Below are 8600 nucleotides of genomic sequence, written 5' to 3'. Positions count from 1 at the left end.
AGCACGGACTATAGGCGCGCGGGCTTCAGTAGTTGTGGCACACGGGCTCAGTAGTTGTGGCTTGCGGGCTCCAGAGCGCAGGCTCAGTAGTTGTGGCACACGGGCTTAGCTGCTCCGAGGCACGTGGGATCTTCGCGGACCAGGGCTCGAACCCATGTCTCCTACATTGGCAGGTGGGTTCTTAACCACTGCGCCCCCAGGGAAGCCCCCAGGCATTCTTATTTTATTTTTAATTCTGAAAGTTTTATAAAATTTTATTATTAAGTAAAAGCTGTAGATAGTTGCTAAGGTACATTTGTTTAAAAAATATTTATTTTTGGCTGTGCCACGCCTTAGTTGCGGCATGCGGGATCTAGTTCCCTGACCAGGGGTCGAACCTGGGCCCCTGCATTGGGAGCGCAGAGTCATACCCGCTGGACCACCAGGGAAGTCCTGCTAAGATACTGTTTTAAAGTTAAAGTTCTGTTATTTCTGGTTAAAGTTCTCTTATTTCTACCATGTGAGGAGTTCTTAATCCTGAATGGTTAATGAATTGTATGGGGTGTGCTTTCTGCATTCATTAGAGATTGTCATTTGACCCCCTTTCCTTTTAATATTTTAATGTAGTATATTAATATATCATCTGATGTTAAGCCATCCTTGCATTTCTGGGATAAACCCTACTTAGTCACAGTGTGTTATTACGTACATTGTTAAATTCTTTTCATAATCAGGCTTATAATAGTCGCTTGAAAAGGTAACCAACTTAATATTTTTTCCTATTATGGAACATTTGCAGAATCCCTGGATTTTCTGTGTTTTGATTTTCTGTTTCTGAAGATTTTGTTTCACCTGCCTATAAAATCTTCTGGACTTCTGTTTCCTTTTAAGATAGGAGAGGAGCTATTTGATTATTCATTAGAGAATTACCTTGTGTTTCTTTATCGGTGTTTTCTATTTATTAAGTCAATTGTGGCCTAAAGTTTTTTTTATTAGAGTATTTTAGGATATTTAAAAACCTGTACTGGATCTATGATTATATACCTTTAACATGCTCTTTGGTTTTTTGTTTTTTTTTTTTTTCGGTACGCGGGCCTCTCACCGCTGTGGCCTCTCCCGTTGCTGAGCGCAGGCTCAGCGGCCATGGCTCACGGGCCCAGCCGCTCCGCGGCATGTGGGATCTTCCCGGACTGGGGCACGAACCCGTGTACCCTGCATTGGCAGGCGGACCCTCAACCACTGCGCCACCAAGGAAGCCTGCCTTTTGGTTTTTTGTGCCTTTTTCCTTACAGATATAAATTATCTCATTTGATTCTTTGTCATAATCAGTTTTTTATTTACTGATTCTTTATGTCTTTGCTTTTTCTACTTTATTTCTTGCTCTTGGTTTCCTTGTGCCCTCTTGATGTTATCTGGTTCTTTTCGTAGCTTACTGAGTTGAATAGCTCATCCTGTTCTTTAATGAAGGCTGTAAAATTACCTTGTAAGTACACCTTTAGCCACATTGTATACGTTTGCTTATTTCTTTAAATCTTCAGTATCTTTAGATTTTTCTTTGTTTATTAAAATAAATTCACTTATTTTTTTGTTTAGGATATTTATTCATATGTTTTAAAATCCAAAAAGTATTAAAAAAATTTACAGCCACAAGGATTTTGTCTTTCTGTTTTTGAATACTTAAATGTACTTAAATTTAAATATTTTTAAGGTGAAAATCTTTTTCTTTACTGTGTATCTTGTAATTGAGTTACACCATGGCCAGAGAATTGTCCTTAGGAAACCTTAATTCTGGAGGTTTCCTCTTGTGATCTTGTAAAAGGGTTTATTTTGGGATTTAGCGTTCATCTTTGCTGTTTATCCTTTTCTTATTTATTTTTCAGTTGTCGGTCTGAGAGATTTTTCTGTATGGATTGGGTATTCTTTTGCTGGTTGGATGATATAGGTTCTTCGTCTGACCTTGTGGTTGCCATTAATTTCTTTAGATTCTGCTTAATTGTTAATCTGAATGATCAAATCATTCAGTGATTTCTTCTGAAATGTGACAGGGACGTATGTGTTATTTACCTTTTGAGTATACTCCCTGTTTCTTATGCTCATTGAGAATATTTCTGTTCTTTTTAATGTACCAGAAATGGGATATGTATTTAATAGTTAATTCAGTTTTATATGTCTTCCTTGAGGACATAACAAGGACATAGCTCACTATTAATTCTTCACTGAAATCTCCAACCTCACCTCCACTAGGTCAAGATTATTTTCTAGTATTTGTTTTATCTTTCAGAAATAAACCAACAATTTTTTTTTTTTAATCACAGGTTAAATTTTCTAACTTTACATTTGAATGCTCGTTTCACTTATCCCTTTCATTCTATGTGGGCTGACTTTTGCTCCTGAATTGCACCTTACTTTCTTTGCTTTTCTATTTTCTTTTTTTGAGATATAATTTGGATACCATAGAATTCCTCTTTTTTTTTTTTTTTTTGTGGTACGCTGACCTCTCACTGCTGTGGCCTCTCCCGTTGCGGAGCACAGGCTCCGGACGCGCAGGCTCAGCGACCATGGCTCAAGGGCCCAGCCGCTCCGCGGCATGTGGGGTCTTCCCGGGGCACGAACCCGTGTCCCCTGCATCGGCAGGCGGACTCTCAACCACTGCGCCACCAGGGAAGCTCGATATGCTTTCATTTTAATCTAGTTCAAAATATTTTTTAATTTCCCTTGTGATTTCTTTGACCCATGGGTTGTTTAGAATTAGGTTGTTTAGTTTTCAGATATTTTAGGTTTCACTAGATGTTTTAATTTTGATCTTTAAATTCCATTGTAGTCAAAACATTTTCTCTAGATTTATTTTTTTTGGAATCTATTTAGACATGTTTTGTGGCACAGTATTTGATCCATCTTGATGAATGTTCTCTGTGCACTTAAAAAGGTTATATAATTCTTCAGTTATCAGTGGAATGTTTCATAAATATCAGCTAAATTAGGGTTAATGCTGTTATTTGGGTCTCCTATATTTGTACTGTATTTAAAAATCTGGTTTTACCGATTATTGAGGGGTATGTTAGGATCTCCAACTATGAAAATGCATTTGTCTCTCTTCTGTTTTTGTTTCACACATTTTGATGCACTGTCATTACATGTGTGTGTATTTATTATATTGGTATAAGTATACCAATATAGTGTTCTGTTGATCTTTTAACATCATTGTGAAATGTCCCTTTTTGTCTGTAGTAATAACTTCTTGAAGTCTATTTTGTTTTATATTAATACATCCATTCCAGCCTTGGTATGTATTTATTCAGCCTTTTAGTTTGTTCCTATCTTTATAAAGTGCTGCTTTTGAAACTAGAATGTAGTTGGTTCTTGCTTAAAAAAAAAAAAAATTACCAGTCTTTGCCTTTTGATTAGAACGTTTAGTCTGTTTACATTTAAAGTAATTATTGGTATGGTTGTATTTTAGGTCTACCATTTTGCACTTTTTTAGGAAGAGATTTTTGTTTGTCTTTATTCTTCCTTCTTTTCATTTTCATGTTAGTCAAAGTTTAAAATGCTCACTTTAATTTTGATGTTGGTTTTCTAGCTATATTGCTTTGCTTTTGGGGGGGCAGGGGGAGGGCGGTTGCTCTCTAGGAATTACAAGATGCGTTTTAGCTTTATCCCAATCTACTTAGCATTGGTATTGAATCACCTCAGGTAAAACCCAGAATTTCTTCAATAGTATATTTCAGTTTCCCGCCTCTTCCCTTTAGTAGTATTGTCATATGTATTTCATCTAAGTAGTTTATTCTGCAGTATATTTTCATTTCTCTCTCTTACCTTCAGTATTACATTGATATACCTTGTAAACTCATCAGTAGTGTTGTAATTTTTGCTATAAGCTGTCATCTTTTATAATGGCTAAGAAATTATATATTACATATATAGTCATCCCTTAGTATCCACATGGGATTGGTTGCAGGACCCCATGTGGATACCAAAATCTGCATATGCTCAAGTTTCTCATATAAAATGGTGTAGTAGTTGCATATAACCCATGCACATCCTCTTTAAATCATCTCTTAGATGACTTATATCTAATACAGTGCAAATGCTATGTAAATGGTGGCCAGTGTGTGGCAAATTTAAGTTTTGCCTTTTGGAACTTTCTGGAAATTTTTTTCCCTGAATATTTTCAATCCACTATTGGTTGAATCCATGGATGTGGAACCTGCGAATACAGAGGACCTACTGTACCCACATAATGACTGTTTCTGCCTTTATTTCTTCTTGTAAACTTAAGTTGCCATGTAGTGTGATTTCCCTTCAGACTCAAGAAGTTTCTTTAGCATTTCCTGTAGTCAGATCCACTGGTGACAAATGGTTTTCTATTTGAAATTGTCCTCATTTCACCCTCAATTTTAAAGAATAATTTTGCTGGATACTAGAATTCTTGGTTGACAGGGTTTTTGTTTTGTTTTGTTTTCCTTCTTCAGCAATTTGAATATTTGGTCCCAGTGTCTTCAGGCTTCCATAGTTTCTTAACGAGAAGTCAGTTTATGTTCTTATCATTATTGTTTTTGTTTTCCTGTGTATAATACATCATTTTTCTTTGGCTGATTTCAAGATTTTACCTTTGGCTTTTAGCAGTATGACTAAGATGTGTCTTAGTCGTTTTATTTGTTTCTATTCTGCTTAAGGTATGTTGAGCATTGGGGGATTTTTCAGATGTTGTGTCTTCAGAAAATTTTTTCCTTTCTCGTCTGGGATTCCAGTTAGTGTGCTGCTTCCTGTTGTCACACATCGTTGAAAATTCTATTCATCTTTCGACCGTCCCATTTTCTTTCTTTTTTTAAGATTCTTCTATATTCAAGTTTATTACAGCTGTCAGAAGAAAGCATCAATTTGTTGTTTAGCTAATCTACTGAGTTCGTTTTACTGATTGTTCATTTGTTTCTCTGTTGACATTGCTGTATTTGTTTACTCACTGGTGTCATATTTTCTTTCAATCCTTTGAGCATATTTTCCAGATTCGTTGAACTGTTCGTTGGCTGCTTTGAAGTCTCTTAAATCCAACATCCGAGCTCACCTGGAGTCAGCTTCTACTGACTGTCTTCTTACTTGCATACGGGTCAGACTTTACTGTGGTTTTGCTTGTCTAGTTGAAAGCTGGACATGTTGTAATGACCCTGGACTCTTGTGTTCTTCTGAGGATTATTGGGCTTTTATTGTAGCAGACAGTTAAATGCTTGGAGTCAAACTAAAAATTTCGTTTTTACTGTGATAGGTGTCTGCGTATATATATCTGCTCTGTTCTTTTGTCTTTCCACTGATATTTCTTTACTCTGGCACCCTGTGCCTGTAAGATTTGGAAGTTGGCCAAGCATCTCAGTAGAAATGGACTTTCCTTCTCCCTGTTCTTGTTTCTTCTGAGGATTTCTCTGGGTTCTAGCTGATCTGCCAGCTTTGGGCTTTGTACTCTGACGTTTAGAGCCTTCTGCGTCCCTGGCCGAGCACAGCTGGGAAAGGGCATCACGTTCATAGATTTGGCTCTGTGTTCCTCTTTCAGAAGATTTCTCACTGACTGCTTTTTCCCCAGGCCGCTGGTGGTTTCCTTTGAGCATATGTGGTTCAGCTGTCAGCCAGGGGTCTCAGCATTTTATGCTCTGAATTTGAGTGTTGCTTTTTCTGCAGTTCTGGTGCTGTCTGAAAACTCTAAATTTCTGGTTGCTTCCCCAGCTCTGAACTCTGATACCCGGCACCTTTAGCTGGTAAGGCTCTGTTTTTTCCAGCCACCAATTTTGCAGCCATAGCTTTGGGGGTTGGGCAGTGCCCTCAAGCCAGGAAGCATTCTTACACCTTGGGGTTGTAGTTTTTGAGATTTAACCCTTTCCCTGGCTTTTGTAAGCGCTGTGTTTAGGTAGTTTTTTTTTTTTTTTCAATTCATTTTTCATAAGTGTTATCTGTGTGTGTTCTCATGACCCCTTCAGTCTTCCTGCCATTACAGAGAATTGACTCTTGGTTTGTTTTGAAGTATTAGGGAACAGCTTATCTGTTTCAAGAGCATGTCTTCCTGTGTGCTTTCATTGCTTGTAGGATCATCCTATTCATCTTTTTTTTTTTTTTTTTTTTTGCTTGCAATATGTTTGTATGAGATTCAACCAGCATCCTTTTTCTGTTGTTCATTTTTATTTGAAATTAGTCTCTGTTCATTAGGAAGGGGGACAGGTCAGGAGAGGTTTTCTCAAGGCACAGCTCCAGAGCTCCCTCTTCTGTCATTTTTGATACGTGGCCTTGTCCTTCGTGGCTCTGTCCTGCCATCCTTACCCTTCAGCTTTCACCTGGCTGAAAGCTCCTCTGTCCATTGCCCCAGCTGTCCTCTCCTGCTCAATTTTTAGTCTATTTCCAGCATTTTTCATGAGTGGAAAGGAGCTTTGCCTGGTTGGTCTCAAGAACTCTTAAGGCCTAGACAGCTCCAGACCCCTGAGACCCGACTCTGGACTCCATGCTCACCTGTGGATTGAGTGCAGAAGTTCCCGCTGCTTCTGGCAGCTGCTCTCGCGGGCCTGCTCTGTTCTCCAGTGGGACCCGCCGATGGTGTTGGCGTTCTCCTGCTTCCATCCGTCAGATGCCCTGTGGCTTCCCTCCTGCACAGATCCTGGTACATCTGAGTCTTGTGGCTTTTGGTGACTTTTCCTGTGGTTTAGGGTTTCTTGGCTCCTACTGAAGATTCTGATATTTTTAGGGCATTGCGGAAGTTGACAACCTCCTGCTGTCCCTGTGCTCCCTTAGTTCCTCCGGGTCTTGAGAGAAGGCAGGGCCTTTATTCTGCTTCTAAGGCTGGAATGTGGGTGAGGATTCTCTCCTGTTCTTTCGCCAGCTCCCTCCTGCAACCAAGGTCAGTGAAGACAGACACATTTCCTTACTCTGTTCCCTGGTCACCCCTCTGCTTGAGAGTGAAGCCTGGCATCTCGTCTGTACGTGTGGGTCTCTGTCCTCACGTCCCACCTCATGGGCTTTGTCTCCTGACCTTGAGATCACCAGGCATCAGTAGGGCATCATCTGGCTTCAGATTTTGCTTATCTTGCTTCATTGTTGGATTTTCGTCTTTATATTCTTAAAGGTTTTCCCACTTGCCAGCTTGTGAGTGATGCATTTAAAAAAGTATTTTAAAAATATCTTAACTCAGCCTTGTGTTTCTATGTTTATTGTACTAGAAGGACTTGTTACTGTATTTTGTCCACCATACTGGTGAAAAGGAAAATTTCATTTTTTTCTTGAAACTTGTCTCTTTTTCCATGACTTGTCTTTCTTGTTGCTTAGCATGCTTTCTTTGCTCTCTTAACCTTTTTGATTTTTGAAATACCTTTGTTCTCTGTGCATGTTCTAAGAGTTTGCCATCATCTCCTTAGGAAACCAACATAAGTAAGCTCCATAATGTTTGTGAAGCTTGGGTTTTCAGTCACTTAGAGACCATCAGGTTTAGATAAAGGGGAGAGAAAAAAGTGTAACACTCGTGTTGTTAGTCCTAGGAAAACACAGGTCGCTCCTCACATTTAGTAGACTCACAGACTATTACAGCGAGAAAGGTCCTAGGCAGTAATATTGCCTGATCCCCCCTCTTCGGATTCTACACACGAGGATACAGTAGGTGAGACTGAGAGAGGCTACTGTTGAATTATGACGAAGTGCAAGACTCTAGGACCTTCGCTCAGCTCTCCCATCCCTGCAAGGTGGGCGGTAATCACCCCCTTTAAGAGCAATTCGTGTTGCAAACACAGACCTCGGTCACCCCATCATGCTTCTCCTGGTCAGCGGTCTGAGGGCTCTGGTCCCTGACACCTGCCGCCTCCTCCCAGGAGGAAGCGATGGCTCACGCTGTTGCATCTGCTCAGATTTTTATGTTTCCTCCATGATTAGGCTTAGCGTTACTCTCTCCCCACCCCTGTGAACAGCAAAATAGCCCTCCCTCTCGTCTTTTTCTAGCGTGTTTCTTAGACTTGACACTCACACAAGTGGCTGTTGAAAGGGGGAAAAATCTTAGGCTCCTCCCTAAATACATTCTCCATCCCACACCAGTTGTAGACGATGTCTTTCGGTGGCAAATTAACCCTTAAGAAGAGTAGTAATTAGACTTAATGATTGGATTTTTTTTTAGTTAATCACTTAAATGAAAACACAAAATCAGAAAATTCTGTAGAACTATTGGCCCGTTTAGTATAACTATTTGTTGCATCTCTGTACCTTTATCTTGTGTGTTCCAGGTTACTCTCCATTCTTGTACTTTTTCTACTTTTCCCCCCTTGTTTCCTCTTTATTCTGCAGTTAGTTTCTGCACATCTGACACAGTTTTGCGCATTGAGTTTAGTTACATTTGTTTTGAATCCGATAAAGGAGGGAGGAATTGTTCCTAGGAGCTCCACGGTTAACAATGCTAGAATAAGGGTTAAATTAAATTTTCACACTGGACAAAAAATTAGGCTAGACTAGACGGTGCTTTTGAATGGGAATAATGCGTATAAACCAGCGTCTATCTCAAGACACTAAAACCTATTAATATGCTAATCAGCGAGTGAATTAGCTGATTTTCCTCTAACCTGAGGAGTAAAGTTTGCTTTACTTTTAGAAATTCCCCACCCTGAGCGTCG

General features: G+C 39.5%; 1 non-coding gene across 1 annotated transcript; it reads right to left on the bottom strand.

Moving 5' to 3' along the window:
* Positions 1-356: 356 nt before the first annotated feature.
* Positions 357-428, bottom strand: TRNAG-CCC (transfer RNA glycine (anticodon CCC)). Its single transcript has one exon. It is a non-coding gene; the product is annotated as a tRNA-Gly (tRNA).
* Positions 429-8600: the final 8172 nt, after the last annotated feature.

This window comes from Lipotes vexillifer, unplaced genomic scaffold, assembly GCF_000442215.2.
Source record: "Lipotes vexillifer unplaced genomic scaffold, Lipotes_vexillifer_v1.1 scaffold1162, whole genome shotgun sequence".
In the NCBI taxonomy this organism is placed as follows: domain Eukaryota; kingdom Metazoa; phylum Chordata; class Mammalia; order Artiodactyla; family Lipotidae; genus Lipotes; species Lipotes vexillifer.
This window is presented reverse-complemented; position numbering and strand designations above follow the sequence as displayed.